Below are 16,255 nucleotides of genomic sequence, written 5' to 3'. Positions count from 1 at the left end.
ATCCTCAATGTCAGTGCTGGTGAGTAAGCCTATCTAAAAGAAGCACTATCATGAACAGCTGATGTGATTTCTTGATAGATTTTTTTTCAGGGAGTATTTCTCACTGATGGTGAGTAGTAAGATTTATTTAGTGATGGTGTAAACCAAATACAAAATTCTGAGTAAAGAAGTCTAAAACCCACTTATGCTACTGATTCAGCAGTGCTGGTCAGGATCCATGTCTTCTTTATGCTTACGTTTTTCTTGATCAAGAGGTACGGGCCTACGTCTCCAGGAGTTCTCTAGCAGTGAGCTTTCCTGGTACAAATGCAGGCCAAAAATGGGTCAAACTCCAATAAAACTGTGACTCCCAGCTTTAGAGGTTTGGTTTAAGTGCTCTTGTGAAGATGCAAGGAGAGGTTGTCTACTCCTTTTTGTTAGAATTTATTGTTAGCAGCCAAAGATGGGGTATTTTTAGGCAAGTACTTATTTCACAGAAAATGCTTTCAACCTAGCAAAGTTGGTTTATATATAAATAAACTCCTCCATGCACTCCCATCTGGTTACTTTTGAAATCTTCAGATTTGTTCGCTGTCTGAAACATGCTTCCTTTCCAGCTTTTTCTCACCCGTTTCCCTTCTGCAGTGCGACGAAATTGAGAACAGTCTGCTAGCTTTAGATCCCCAGTGACACATTTGTATCTATCTATCTACCCTGGTCCCATTTAAATTGGCTGCTTTCCTTGGAGTACATAGAAAGGAGGGATAACTAGTTTGGCTAAATTATGCCACACTGGAAACCATAAAGCTGTTGATGTAAATATCCCGCTAGTCCTGGACCATGCCTGACAACCAGGGCAAGGTGCTTCCCCACCTCTGGAGTGGCAGCCTGGATTGTTCCAGTCGCTGCTGGAAAAGTTGTGCGCTTGTATCCAAGAGGGTGTCTGTTTCAGAACAGACAGAAATAACAAGATAGTATGATCCTCGTTTTGCTGTCCAGCCTCTGTTTGGATCTGATATACTTGAGGTCCTCATAGTTGCAGCATGTTAAACTCTTCCTTTCCGCCATGTTGCCCTTTGATGTGGGATTAACTGATGGTCTTAGCTGAAGAGCTGGTGGTCAGCAATAATATTATGAATGATTCTTGTGAAGGGAAATTGGTAAGAAGAGCCACCTGGATCCATGTGTGTGTTTCATGCTTGGCTTTACTGTCGTGTATGTGATTAGAAAGTCTCCATGTCTCTTTTTATGCCTGTATGGTTTTCTAGCTGAACTATAAATGCTACATTGAATCTGGAAGGGTGGCTTGGTTTGAGGTTTTTCATGGCCACGAGCTTTTGTCTGAAACTGGAAGCTCAGGAATAATGGGGGCCCTTATATGTTGCTACCGCTGATGTGTTTGCAGTTTGAATTCCTGACCCACAATTGTTGGGTTGGGTTGAGCAAAAATTGCAGCCCCTTTGCTCATAACAACAGATTTATTACATTTTTTTATTGATGATGTCTTTGGAAATGGAAATATACAAGTCTGATGGTGTAACCCTGCTAAAACTTCAGTGGTACTTGCCCCACAAGCCTATCTTTCCAGGATAATATGCAAGACCATCAGCGCATGCCCACAGCATTTTCTCTGTGTCTGTGTGTGTGTATGTGACACAAACCTCTGGGACCCTTAAAGAAGGAGCGGTAAAACCAGGGGCAACACATGTTGCTTGGAAGTGGACGTTGTAGCTCTTGTTGCTTGGATGGGTTTTGAAAGCCCTGTTTGCTTTTGCAGGGCTCTAAAACATCTTTTCATTCGCAGCTCTGCATCAGAAATGAACTCTTCAGTGTCTGAGAGATGTGATGAAGGTGGCTTACACATTCCTCATTGCAATGTGGGAAGCCTAGGGAGACAGCCAATGCAACTTTCTTTTTTTCCTGTAGATGTTCCCAGCACTGCTTATGCTATGGGATAAGGAAAGAAGAGAGTGCAGGGAGAAGGAAAAATTGTGTCACCAGATCCTAAAGAAATTGAAAGGAGTGGAAAAATCCCACATTTCCTTGGCTAAGCTACGGGAGTATAATAGTTGGCTGCTTTTAATGTGGTTGGCTTGTGATACAGTCTCCAGCCTGTGGGTTGTCACTTAATATGTGCTGATTAAATTCTGTAGGATCCTGTTCGTTTGGGCCAAAGAACATCTTTGAAAAGGTTATCTCTGCATGGATAACAAGCACATCATACTGCTGGGATCTCCCACATAGCAGGGACAGCTAGCTCTTTATTTATACACACATAACTAAGTCCTTACACGCGAGAACAAATACTGTGTTAGTTAAATGTTTCTTCACAGTAACTGAACTAACAATATGGTTTAGGGTTTTGCACTGTATTAAGTTCTTACAAAATTGGTTTTTAATTAAGCAGCTGTTGTTTTGGCTCAGTTGTAATTCCAAATAATCTATCTGGGTGTATTATTTGCTTATATTGATACTCGAGTGTTGCATTTCAGTTGTGTTTTACAGTACAGCCAGGATGTCCTATAACCTTTGAAGGAAATATAAGGCTGTAGTAATTAAAAAATCCAGAGGCTTCTAAAAAGCCCTCGGGTGGAGGGGGGAATCCACAGCTGCTCAATTACAATATACTTTGTTTAATCTTGATTGGGGGGTGGAGGCCACAGGAGCTATTTCTGCTTCCTTATCTGTCATATCAAGTGCCTTAATTGTTTCTCTTTTTATCTTTTGAGGATAAAGCTTAGAAAAATGTTTGGTTTATTTTTATCATGTATCCAGCAAGTGGAAGTGAATCTACTTTTAAAAGAAGCCTTTAATTTTCTTACTTGTATTCAGGATAAGGTGAATCAATACAACTCCTTTTGTTGTGGCTTTCTAAGGCAGCAGGAAATCTGAGAGCTATTGTGTTCGTTTCAGTATCAGTTTAACGGTTTCCTTCAACACTGAAAAGCTCCTCGGAATACGCTTCAAGGTATTGTACTGTTGACTTGCTTGTGTTCTGTAAAGACCAAGTAAATACTTTTATGCCTTTTACTGGCAAAAGCAGAAGCTGTTTTTAGGGGAGGAGAGAGGGGTGGTGTTGATATGCTGGGGAACAGCATCCTCGTTGCATGCGAGGCTGTTGTCACTCCTTCACCTGTTTAGTGTCTGTGGCTGAAGTGCTGTATATTTTTAGGCATGGTGCGCTTAGAGAGCGCAATCTTTGGGCTGGCTGATGCACAATCCCCTCCAAGGTGACTTCTCCCCTAGAGAGGTTAATGGGCTACTCAGCTCTGTGGAGTGTCAGAACAGAGGTTGTTCCTGCCTCTCCCTGTGTGAGCAGAACACAGCTGCCGCTTGTAGCTGCTCAAACGTGGGCTGTGAGTGTGCTCACATACTTATGTATGTGTGAAGAATCTTTGCCTATACGTGGCTATGAAATAGATGAAGACAAAATATCTCGTGCCTAGCCATTCCCATCCATTCATTTCTGTATTGTATTTATCGTTAGAATATTTACATACAATTACCTTCATGTTACCAGCAGAGAATCAAGATGCCAGTTGGAGGAAACTGCTAATTTGGGGCTCCTTATGTGAAAAGCTGAAAGCCTCTGTTTGCAAGTACATCAACACTTGAGGCATGCGTGCACAGGTATGCTTTCTGTACCTCCACAGAGTTGTTCTTAGTGTCTTTGGCTGCAGCCCTGGTAGGCAGTATTTCCATGCTTTTCCACTCAGCTTTTCCATGCAAATCGGGGTTTTCAGCTCTCAGTTGCGTAGAAAATAAAACCAGTTATGGTGATTGCCTGTCTAAACCGTGGTGTAAATGGTTTGCTTGCCATCACGTAGGTACATTGTGGTGAAGCCTCCTGTCATACTAATGCAGCAAGCAATTACTCGACTCTTAAAATAGTGTTTTGTTTCCCATTTCTGACTCATACAGAAAGGCAGCTTCTGCAGCAGGGTGGAAAGGGACATGCAGACAGCAGCATCTCCTTCACCACCTGACTTTGCCTTCCTCCCCACGCAGGCCTTTCTCATATGCAGAATGAGGCAGAGCCCCCAGGGGAAAAATAGCATCTAATCACATCACTGGAAGCAGAGCGCTTACACACGCGCAGGTGCTGAAGCGAGGTCGCACAACCTTCCAATTTTAGTTCTATTTCTGAAGCCTGGAGTACTCAAATGACATTTTTTCCTTCCCCCTTTCCCTCCTGTTCCCAAGCCTTGTTTATTATAAATGTAACTACTCCAGGCCCGATGCTAGTGTCATGTTTATTCATAACTTGGTGAGCAGAAAGGACGGAAGCTAGTCCTAAATCGCAGATAGAATGTTATTAGCTTACCAAGTCTGCACGCAAGAAGGACTGCAAGTGACGACTGCTAGAAGGTGAAAAGGCTTTTGGCCAAGTCTTGAGATATGATTCTGCAGGAGATGGTTTCACTGTTTGATGGGGGGGTGATAGTTAATAAATCTCATCTATCTTTCCTTAATCCTCTGTTGAGATAAACCTGATATTTTATGTCAGTAAGTCTCGGGTTGGAGGGACCATGTTTAACACGTCAGTGTTCAAATTCTGTAAGAGTCTTAGCATCATGCGTGCAGTTTAAAAAGCTCCTACTAACAGCCACGGATAGCTAGCACAGAGGAATGTTATTAGCCCCACAAGCTAAGAAGCAATGGGTGACATTACAGAAACTGGATTGTCCCTTCCCCCTCCCCAAAATTCTTCCATTTCTCAGAACTTGAGGTAGGAAGTGATTAGAGGGGAGATAGGAGGAGTGGTGCTAATCTTTGAGAAGTATTTTCCATTCACCACGGTGTCGAAGTGTGATAAAAATTTAAAGTCAGGTAGCTGAAGTCTGGCATTAGTCTCTGTCTGTTGTTCAGTGATAATGTTTTCCTGGATTTCTCCCAGGCTCATTAAGCATCATCAGTCCCAGACAAATCTAACAGGGACGTGTGCTTGGATGAGAGCTCTGCAGGCCTGAAATATGAAAGACCAATCGCACCACTGATACAAACCAGCAGGCTTTTGTTGGGTAGTTACAATGGTGCCTCACAATTTAGGGATTCAGCTAAGGGATTTAATGGGCTGCTGTGCCAGCTGGGCTCTGGTAACTTCAGCACTTGTGTATAGCCCAAGGTGAAGTTAAACTCGGCCATTTAGGTCAAACCTGTTTCACTGCTGTCAAAAATAAGTTGCTTTCCATAGTTCATGCACATGGCCAGCTTCCCCTTCAATAAGGTACTGAAAAATCACAGTAGCTTTCAGCTGCTTCTTAATCTCTACATTTTATTCCTCTATGCAGAGGTCTGTAATGTCTTTAGCACTTCCAGAGGAAGGAGGTGGGATTTTCCGTTCTTTCAGCAATAGGTCTGTAGTCTAAGCTACCATCTGAATTATTCATTTTATATGTAAACACCACTATTTACTGTAAAGGGTGTGATAGCTAAAGTAGTACTTGCTCCATGTCCTTTTGGGGTAATCTTTGCTGCTTGGCTGAGTTCTTCAAGATACACATGTATCTTCCTTCTTTGCAATGTTTTTGTCTCCATAAAGGATAAGAAAGAATGTGTTTATTTTTACCCATTTAGAAAGGGATAAAGCTTAGATCAGATTTGGGACTTGACTTTAGCACTCGTGTAGCAACACTTGCAAAGGCTGATCTAGGGAAGCGAAATTGGATTTTGTTATCTTGTGTTACAGGCTCTGGTATGCTTGTGTCTTTAAAACATTAAAAGCTAAATGTCCTCAAATTCAGCATCCTTTAGGCAGGAGAAATGCTAATGTGGATGCTGGCTGCAAACCTACTTTGCTGTGAAACTCCATCAACTCATTAAAAATGGTTTTCCAACACCTTAAAGCTATTAATACCTTGACTGGAAAATTTGTTTTAGAGATACTACTGCACATCAATGTTGCATTTTTAATAACCCTGTTTAGCAAAGAGAATATTGGCTGGTTTATACAGACTCAAGTGGGTCGATAAGTGGGTAACAGAGCATGTGACATGCTGGAAAACCACTGACAGAACAATAACCAAGGTCACTCCGTGTCATTTCTGCAGCTTGTGGCAGAACTGTGGAGCCAGGCCTCCCTTGCCTACTCTTCCAACCAGGAGAAATGTAAACTCCTCGTTGTAGATCCATGCGTAAGTGGGTTGACTTCAGAAGAGAAGGAAGACTCAGTGGCGGGAGCTGGTTACTATGGCTATATGCATTACTCACTCTAAATGGCGAAATCAAGCCAACAATCATTGTATACATTAACTATATTTGTATATGAAGGAAGCTCATTGCCAGCAGCTGTGTGAAGGTGTCGTGCTAAAAATCCAACTTTGTTCGTGCCAGTCAAGGACTTAGTGACTTTCATGCATTTAAAGCAGTGCATACTGAAAGCAGGAAAACTTATGCACTGTTGTATTGGGCCTTTAGTCCTCCTTAAGTCCGTGGTTTTCTATATGGGATAGTGACCTCAGTTTCCTCACCTCTATGCCCCTAGTGATCTTATAACAGCCTGGGTTGGAAGAGACCTCAAAAGTTCATCTTGTCCAACCTTCTGTGGGAAAGAGAGCCTAGGTGAGATTATCCAACACCTTGTCCAATCACACCCTAAAACCTTCCAGTGATGGGGGCTTGACCCATGTCCCTGGGGAGGTTGTTCCACTAGGATGGAAACAGCAGGTCATGACTGGAAATTACAGAGATGCTAGCTGGCCCAGGCACTGGTGCACAGGATATGAGAAAAACAGCTTCTGCCCATGTTGGCCTCAGAGTCCAGCTACTGACTTGTGCGACTGTCACCAGAACTACTTTTCCCTTGCCAAATACCATCAGAATCAATTGGTGAGAACAAAAGTAACTGTTGACGGAGAGAGATCTACAGTGTAACCACAGCCCTGGTTTTTTTGTTGTTGTTGGCTACAAATTTCAAGTAAAATATTCTGTCTTTCCTTTTGAAGTCGTCCATTGAGGCTAGTGTTTCTGTGGGGTATCTAGCAAATCCAGTTGCCTTGTTTTGTTGCAGGGTGGTTGTCAGAGCTGGGTGTTGTTTCCTCCTTTATACAGTGCTGCACAAACAGGTGAGTGGTAAAAGTGGGGTTGGGGGGAATTAAACCAAGTCTGTTGCCACCAAAGGCTCTGGCTAAAGCTCTTGTCCCTGTCTCTAGTGCCCGGATTTCCATGTAAGTGGGAGCAGTGGACTTGGATATCCTCCAGTGATGGTTTGTAGCTTAGAGACAAAACTGATGGAGCATTTCTATTACCTGCTGTCAGCTGTGATTCAGCTTGTTAAGGCTGAAGAGGTTTTTTGCACTAAAAGTAGGTGCTGAATCTTTAATCCTAACAGAAAATAGAGTGTATTTGTTGTAGGCATTTGCCTTTTGAAAATGGACTGGATTGCTGCAATCTGCAAATCTTTTAATTAGCATGAGTTCAAGTTAATTAAAACCTGTCATTTAAAGAATTAGGCATTTGTGGGTTTCACTGAGTTCTGAACAATCCTAATGGAATAAAATGCACTTTGAACTTGCCATATAATTAAAATAATTGAAATCATCTGCCTGCATGTATATGAAGAAATCAGCTAATAATTAAGCCAAGTTATTAGCAATGGTTGTATTTAATGTTACATATAGAGTACAGCTAGGCTAAAAGAGTCTTAAATAGGTCCACTGTGATCTCAAGGGATAATGCCACTTACTATCATCTTTTGCACTGGCTGAAATGCCACCCTTATTGGAGAGACAGCACATGCATAGACTTTCACCAGTGGATTAACTGTCTTATTTAGCTTCACTCTTTAAAGGTTCAAAAGCTCCATGGTTGAGTGGCTTGTATGTTTCTGCTTGAAATGTCCCCCATTCCACTGAAACCTCGTCTGCTGGTGGGAATGAGGGAGAACCACAGAGAAAGCCAGAAGCTTGGTGCTGGTAGGGCTCAGGAAGTGGGATCTCTGCACCATTCCTTCGTATGTGGTCGCCCTTTAGGAAAAGCCCTAAGCCAGTTAATCTACTGCAAATTAGAAGCCAAACCTGTGAGTGGAATGGGCTGCTTTGAGGTGCCAGTCACACAAAATAGGTGCAAGCCTCTTTAGAAGACAGGCAACCACTGGTTTTCATGCTTCTCCAGTAGCTCTGCCCTTAAAATAGAGCTCTGCTGTTTGCTCTGCAGCTCCAGAAGGCCAGGAATCTTGTGCAGGAGCACCAGCTGGTTCTCCTCATTCTGTCTTCACGCAGTCATTTTGAAACAGGAACTTCCTGAAGAGGAGAAAAGGAGAAAAAAAAAAGCCTGACAAAATGAATGAGAGCTACTGATTACTCTGAAGTAAAAAAGGTGGAATCAGAGCTTGTAGGAATACAAACACTTGGATACCTTAGTCATAGCCTGACCCCACTATGGAGTGACATTAAGACTTTTGGAACTCCCTAACTATTTGCTTCTTAGTTTAGTTAGGTTTCTTTTTGTCTAATCTCTTGATTTCTGGATCAGTGATGCTTGGTTGGAGGCTAATAGCAGCATCATTATCATATTCCTAACTGTAATTCTATCCTTCATATGTATTTTTCTTCAGGTTGATTACATAAATACTGGGCTAGATTTCCTTAGACTGGCTCATCAGAAATACTGTTGGTGTAGGAGGATGGTATATCTTAATAATCTGTTCCTATCATCAGTTCATGCAGAATTTTCAGCTTCTATTTTATTTAAGGGCCCTTATCCTTTATGGCTAGGAAGATTCTCTTAGCGAGTGCTGGATTCCTTTTCTGGTATCTCAGATCTCTAAAGAAATTCTGAGAGACACCACAAGTGCTGGATCTTGGGAATGAAGAACTACATGTCAGTGCTTAATACATTTTGTCAGGTTGTAAAAACATCCAAGGTAGTGTGTCCATCCTGTTGTTTCAGTGGGGGGTTTATTTTGGAGGAGGAAGGCGGTGTCTTTGGGGATAGTAATGAATAAAGAGAGTAAGATTGAAACAATATCTGCTAATTATGCTTTTTTTTTGTCCATATATGGCTCTCTTGTTTTGTAATTGCAGAGCCACAAGCAATGAACTCTCCTGGTGCTCTCCTACCATGTGTTTCGTGGGAGTCCAAGAAGAGAGTGGTGAGGAGAGAGATTATGGGCCAGCTCCTAGATTATCTTGTGCATAGGTAAGGGCACAGAGAGAAAGGAGGTGATGCTGAGGAAAATGACCTCATGATATGGATAGGTTAAGGCATAGCTAAATGGTTGGTATTTGGCTTGCTCTTTGAATGCACACAGTTACAAGGAACCCTCACATCTGGCTGAGGTCCTTGAGTCCTTACGTGTGCCCTTGCACACATGCTCTCCTTGCTCAGCCCGTTGCTGCTGAGCTGGACAGTGGAAGTCAAGACTTGAACCCTATCCAGTGAAAAAGCACTGTGCAAAAATATCTTTCCTTTGTTAATACCTTTTCACTTCTGGTTCTGATAATGGTGGTGGGAGGCACTTGTTGGAGATAGCTGGGTTAAAGGAGGCATTGCTGACTTCCAGAGAGCTTGGCTATTGTGAAGGCACTTGGGCAGCCCTTTATCAGTGGTGTAGTGTTAGAGGTCTGGAACTCAGCTCGGCAGAGCCCCGTGTGACATGTCACACGTTGTTACTGCTAACAAACAGGCTGTGGTATGGGGAATAGAAAGAGTGGGAGATTTCATTAGTCTCTTCGGAACCTCCTTTCCATTAGCTGTACAAAACCGCTCTTTCACACTTGTTTGCTGTGTTCTAATGAGCATTAAAAACCCCACCTTGAAGGTGTAGTCTGACAGACCATGTCCCTTCCAGTTAAAAGACTATTTGGATGTTTTTTTCTTTGAACTTCTTGCATACACTGCGATTAAGTCAGTAAGACCAGTCTGCATTGCATGGGTATGGGATAGAATCAGTGCCTGCTGTTGCATTCAGTCTTAAACAGCATTTGGTTTATTATTTCTGGGGAATGGATCTATAAGTCTGCTCTCCGATTCTCTCTCTCATTGAAATAAATTCTACTGATGGGTCTTGCACTCAAATTGTCATGCATTCTTCACACCAAGACACAGACACCCTGTATGTCAATAAAAAACTATTAAGTAGTTCAGGTGCATTGAAGTGAGTTTTCTCATTGCTGCAAGTAGCTAAAATTCAAGTCTCTGTCCAGTGAAGACCAAGCCAAATATTCCTGAGATGTAACTTGAGACATAGTGAGTATTGCTATTATCTTTGAATGCGTCTGCCTACTCGGTTTTGAACACTAGTGTTACTGCACCCTATACTTTCAGTGTCTAAAACCTGTCCTTCTTGTTGATTCAGAATAGACTGGCCATTAGTATTTACACAGGTAAACTTTCCTCTTTTTAAACCAAGTAAGGGTGAAAGAGGTGACCTATCTGGTGGAAAGCCCATCCCCACATGGAGGAGAGTGAGTCTTGCCCAATTCTTACAGCTCTATTGCCCTTTGATTTTTCCTGGTCCAACAACATGACCATGAACAGATTGCTTAGGCCCTCTTTGAAAGTAGCAGCTTTGTAACTCCACACAGAGAAAGCAGTGGGAATTAAATGCCTCATTGGTTATATTGATGTAGCCCCTACCTTTGCTTCAGCCAGCTTCCCTTTCCCACTAGTTGAATGTAGGTATCCAGACGATGCTGGCAACACAGTGGATATAATCTGCACTTAAGCTCTGCCATTACTTCTGTATGGTTCTGGTGCACACTGGGGTGAGGCTGTGAGGGGAGACTTTGCTGATCTGGAAAATCCCTGTTCATCAATTGCAATACAATAAGAAGGACCAGAGTGTCCACCAGAATCAGTGTATCTTGACAGGCAAGAGGCAGAGTAAACCAACTTAAGAAATGCAGTTTATTTTCATATCCCAAAATAACTTTTTTTTTTTGTCAAAGTTTTGGATTATATTTTGCAGCAAAGCCTTCTGCTCTAAATTTTGATTCTCTGAAAAACATTGGGGATGGTTTTTAATAAGTGTGTATATAGATGTATTTCTGTAGTATATAAATCAAAATGTCATTTTGTTGCCCTACAAGAATTATTGTTAGGATCCCGTTCTCTCTAGAAAGGTGAGCAGAATGCTTTCTTGGTGAATAGATTTGCATAGGTAGGGGTTGCTGCTGGAGAGAAGTTTCCGTGGGCCAGGCTGGATAGATCAAAACTTGATGTTTTCTGTTGAGTGAGTTTGGATGAAAGTCAAGTTACGCAGCTGCACTGGTGGTCCTGTCAAATGGGCTGTTTGCTGATTTCATGCTGCTGAGCCATTGGTATTTAAAGTGAAGCTTCAGAGGCCCCCGCTGTGGCAGGGCAAATTTCCCATTCTTGCTCGGTGTTTCTGCATCAATCCAGCTTTGCCTCATCATACCAAATGTGCTTTTTCTTTTCTTCTTTCCCTTTTCTTTTCTAGATCGTTGTGTGAAACTGAAATGCCTAAAACTCTGTATGTGGCAGGTACTTTGGCTTTGTGCAGTAAGCTTCAAGCATATCTTCTGGGGTGTTTTTTTTCCTCCTTATCTCCTTTGGGGTTTTTTTTCCCCATAAAGACAAAATATGTATTTCAATTACTTAAATAAATTAATTCTGTTACAACAGGATTAGCTGCTGCTGGGAAGCCAGTGGGACTCTAAAGGGAGTTATGCCTATAACCTCATTAGAAATCTCAGCTGCTGCTCGCTTGTGCAGCAGAGGCAGTGCCCAGCTGACCTCGGCACTCATCTCTGCAGGGGTTTTGGTCTAGACATGCAGTGCAGCCTTTCTCCAAAGGGCTCTGGGTTTCTCTGGGTGGTCCAGCATGGTGTTTTCCCTCACCCTTGCCTCCCTCTTGTAACTCCGACATCTCCGCTCTTCCCAAACAGCGCTGAAGTAGTGGGACTTCGCAGGAGCCCAGTGTGCTGCAGCTCCCCCCTTTCTGATCTCGCCCTGCTGTGCTTTTTCAGAAACGAATCTGTGGTTAGACAAGATGTGCTCCTCCAGCACAGCTGAAATGCCCTGTGCAAAAAAGAGGCTGAGTATAAAGTGCTGCGGAGGCTTTGCCGGTGGCAGGATTTCAGCTCGAGCGTCAGCCTCTGTCTCACTGGTGCCGAGCCTGGGTAGCAGGAGTCTGGTGGAGTGAGAGTGGGGAGAACAGCAGTGGTAGAGGCTACCATGGCTCAGCTGCCATGGATTCAGTCAGCAGGTCTCCAAGGGAGAAGTTGTTTTTACATAGTATTAAGCTCTGACTGTGGCGCATCAGAGCTGGGAGGGGAGAGCGTAGAAAATAAACTTGTTTTCACACTTATAAATCTATATATGTATGTGTATATATGTTTAGATACACAGACATATAAATATATATGCGTGTGTGTGTGTATATACTTACATGCACACATCAGCAGTTGCTGCCGAACATTGCTGCTGGGGAGAAGGATGTCATGTCCATGTTTGGAAGTGTTTATATTTGACTATGAGAAGCACTGAGTGATTCGACCATGTGAGAAGCACAGACCTGTGCTTTTCCAAGCTTATGGAAGAAAATAATACCTCTGGAAACAGATTTTCCTTAGAAACTGGCCTTGTTTTGTCAAGAAGCTTTACTGCCTGAGCTTCCTGGGGGAAGTGACCAGCTCTTGTCTTGCCTTATGGAATGTAAATGCTGAAAGCCTCACAGTTTACTTCCTTCAGTACCTTCTTGCTATTTAGTGACATGCCAATCACATCGGGTTCAATCTGTCAGCACTGGCAATGTTAATAAAATATCCCCCCATGGTAATTATTTCAGCAATTAAACTGTCGTTGCATTTCTTAGTATAGTCTGCAGTTGGCATCAGGGAAATGAAGATCCTTGACAGAAAGTTGAGTTACAACTCATAAGGAAAAACAAGTTGGAAAATTGCTTGTGTCTAAAATGGCATTCATGTTTTCCTTCTTTTCTCCCTTGCCTCCTAGGGAAAACAGACCTCCACAGCAGCAAACCCAGGCAGTCAGCCACGCCTGGACCACCTCTGCCCATACCTGAAAGGCAGGCTCTGAATCCTTGAGGATGAAATGGAAAGCAGGCAAAGAAAGGCAAGTTGTCTTGCAGGAGCTTGGCACTGTGAGCTAGAATATGTTGTGTCTGAAGACCTAGGAGTGTTTTAGGGCAGCGCTGCCTATTGAAATGGAAATGTGGTTTTCTGGCTGCTTGAGCAGAGAGCATGCATCATAGTTAAAGGCTGAAGTAGGGGTAATGAAGTACCTTGGTTTTGAAGCCAGTCTGTGTAATACAAACCCTAGAGAGACGTTTATGGATTATTCTTTTAAATTGTTATTTGCCCCTGCCCCCCCTGGATTGATCAAGGCTAAAGCATTTCTGACTGTTAGTTTCAGAAAGGCATAATAGAATTGGTGAATGGGCTATGGTAACTCTAATGACGTGCTGTGCAAATAAATGCTTGCTTGATGAGTACTGAAAAGACTAACCTGAACTACTTACATACATGATTAGGGCTTTTAACTCCCTGCTGTCCCACAGTGGTTATGGGTAATGCAGGGCTGTTTAAAGTGGAGGTGGGAAGCCAAAACTCACTAATGGCCATTAAGATAGGTGAGAGTTGGGAAAACTATGCACAGCAATTTTGAAAACATGTTGTTGCACACTCTCTGACCTGACAGGCATGGAGGGCTGCTCAAGATTATTGGAAACTGAAGACGTTCCAGTCTTTTCAGACTGAAGACTGAAGATGGGATGGGGAAACATCAGCTTTTGGAGAGAGAAGGGAGAGAAGGCACATGACAAAAACCTTGCCCTTTTCCAGTACATCTCCAGACTGGAAGATCTGAGGCCATTTATTTGGTTAGGCTCACTTTTTACTGTTTTCACCTTCCTACTTTCCTTAGGGTTGTGAGTCAGTTTGAGATTGATTTATCAGTGCTGCTAATCTGCTCTCAAAGCCCTGTCAGTCTTGCTCCCAGAAGCCGAGCTCTCCCATTAAAACCCTGACCTATTTAAACGTTCTTAAGATACCGTAATGATCAAATGTCAGCAGGGGAGAGGCAGCAGTGACAGCTCTGAAATGTTTATTATCCCAGCCTGGGTTAGGAAGGGAGCGTGCCGATGCAGTCCGGAGCTCGGCACTTGGCACAGGATGAGAGCTGGGGGCCGGCTGGCCCAGGGATGGATGCTGCTCTGCGCTACCAAGCTAATGGCATCGGCTACTTGCCTCTTGTGGTTTTGTGCATTAATTCTCCACAGTCACTGGTGGTTTCAAGCTGTTCAAAGTGGGAAGTGGTATTCTGTTGCAGGGGTCTGCGTGCTGATAGCAGTAGATCATGGATTTCAGTGGCTTAAAAGGCACTTAAAACGTTTTTGATGACTTAGAAATTATTTCCCCAGGCATGCCTGAATGAGACAAGATGCTTTCCATAGGGAAATTTAAACTTCCTTTATACTACCACACCACATGGTTACTATCAGCAAAGAATTAGTTGGAGGAAACTATTCAAAAGGATGATTCTGAAAGGAGATTGAACACAAGCTCCCGCTGCCTCTTCAGGTTGCAGAGGCTTGTGTCCACTGCCTGGCCTGCGCACTGCAGCAGGGGGAGCACAACAGCTTGCAGAAACCTGAAAATCCCCACTTCTAATAATGTGAATCGAGCTGTCATAAACACACTTTAAATGTACTGTTCAGTGCCAATTTTCCTAGCCTTTAGAGATGTAGTGGAGTGCAACTATTTTTAAAGCTAAGCTTCTCTCCCCCTCCAATTTCTCTTTGGGGCCTCAAAGGCTTGAAGAACTAAAGCATAATTCTTCACAAGAGAAAATGCATCCCCTCGTACAGAATGGCCCCAGGTTTGCTGCTGGGTATGATGTTCACATTTTTCTTCTGCTGAAACTATTCCCATATGGATAGCCTTTCTCTTTCAAAAAGCATCTGACTAGATCATTTTGACTCTTTCCCATTTCTCCTTTAAATGGAGACTGCTATAGCAGCAGGGACCAGTGATTAAAAACAAGCAACCACCACTGCAAGGTAAATAACAGGTTCTCAATCTCTTTAGATGCATCTCATGGAGGGATAGTCTGTCTGCTTGCTTATAAAGCAGTCCGAAGGATCCTGACTCAGAAGATGCTTTCTCCGAGCATCTGTATCTTGAACTAGCATCCTTTTATCTTGTTGATCTTGCTTTTCACGAGTGCCAGGTTATTGCAGCACACGCTTTATTAGGAGTAGTCTGAAGGCCAGCTTTTGTCAAAACACAACTGGCTGGTCAATCTTTTTCCTAAGAAAATAGAGGGGGTTCATAACTGGGCTTTTACAGATCCCAGATGCCAAAGTTTCTATATAAGACCACAATATTGACACTATCTGTGTCTAGAGCTGATAAACGTTATTGCATTCCTTTCCAATATGTAATGTTATTAAAAATAGGTTGGTCACAAGGGCCTCTTATCAAAGTCCCTTGTTTCCCTAGAAACAGTGACCAGCATTAACCTTTCTAAAAGTAGCCCTTGTGAGAGACAAATGTCTTTAGTTGTCAGTGTCACCAATTTAATCTAGGGGAAATGTGCTGCAAATTTTGGTTCACATTGAAAGAAAGCAAATCAAGCCCAGAAAGGCAGGAATAACATGTGCAAGCGCAATTCACATCAGGCTAGCAAGGAAAAATAGATTGATCATGTTTGAACCAGTGCTGGCTGTGTCCCTTTCTAAGTGACACCAGCACTGAAACTGCATTGGCATCAGCTATGAAACAGTTGTTTGCAGCCCCAAAAAAGAAAAGGGAGGCGTGGGAGTGAGATTGTGGTGTTCGTAAAGGACTGATGAAAGCTGAATATTTGCAGAACAGGAAAAATGTGATAGCAGCACATTTGTACAAAGATGCCTTCTTCTAAGCAAAGTAGATGATAATAGGAATATTGTGTTCAGAAGTAAAGCTACTGGCAATGTGAGAGAGGAGCAGGAAGAGGGGTATCAGCATGCTATATCCTCATGGCATTGAGATAATCATATTCTTAGCCTTCGCATCAGATTAACAGCATCTGTAAATCTTGATGATTCATGCAATTTACCTTGTTTCAAACCAGGAGCGTCTGCTTGAGCGTTTCACCATCACTGACCATGCACCTAAGGAGCCTGAGATCACTAGCTCTGTTTTCTATTTCGCCAGATATAAAGCAAAAAGGTGATGAGTTAGATCATATATCAACATACATCCCTGTTGTGGGGCACAGAGCACCTCCAAAGGAGCAGGCTGGGAGGGGTGGGAAGTGATTCTGGTTTAAGGAGCCAAGGGAGAAGAGCACAACAGCCATTCAAGCTCTG

Source organism: Neopsephotus bourkii, unplaced genomic scaffold (genome assembly GCF_033783945.1).
Source record: "Neopsephotus bourkii isolate Nb327-2 ecotype Australia unplaced genomic scaffold, CSIRO-AGI_Nbou_v1 NB_532, whole genome shotgun sequence".
Classification (NCBI taxonomy): Eukaryota; Metazoa; Chordata; class Aves; order Psittaciformes; family Psittacidae; genus Neopsephotus; species Neopsephotus bourkii.
Note: the sequence above shows the minus strand (reverse complement) of the source record.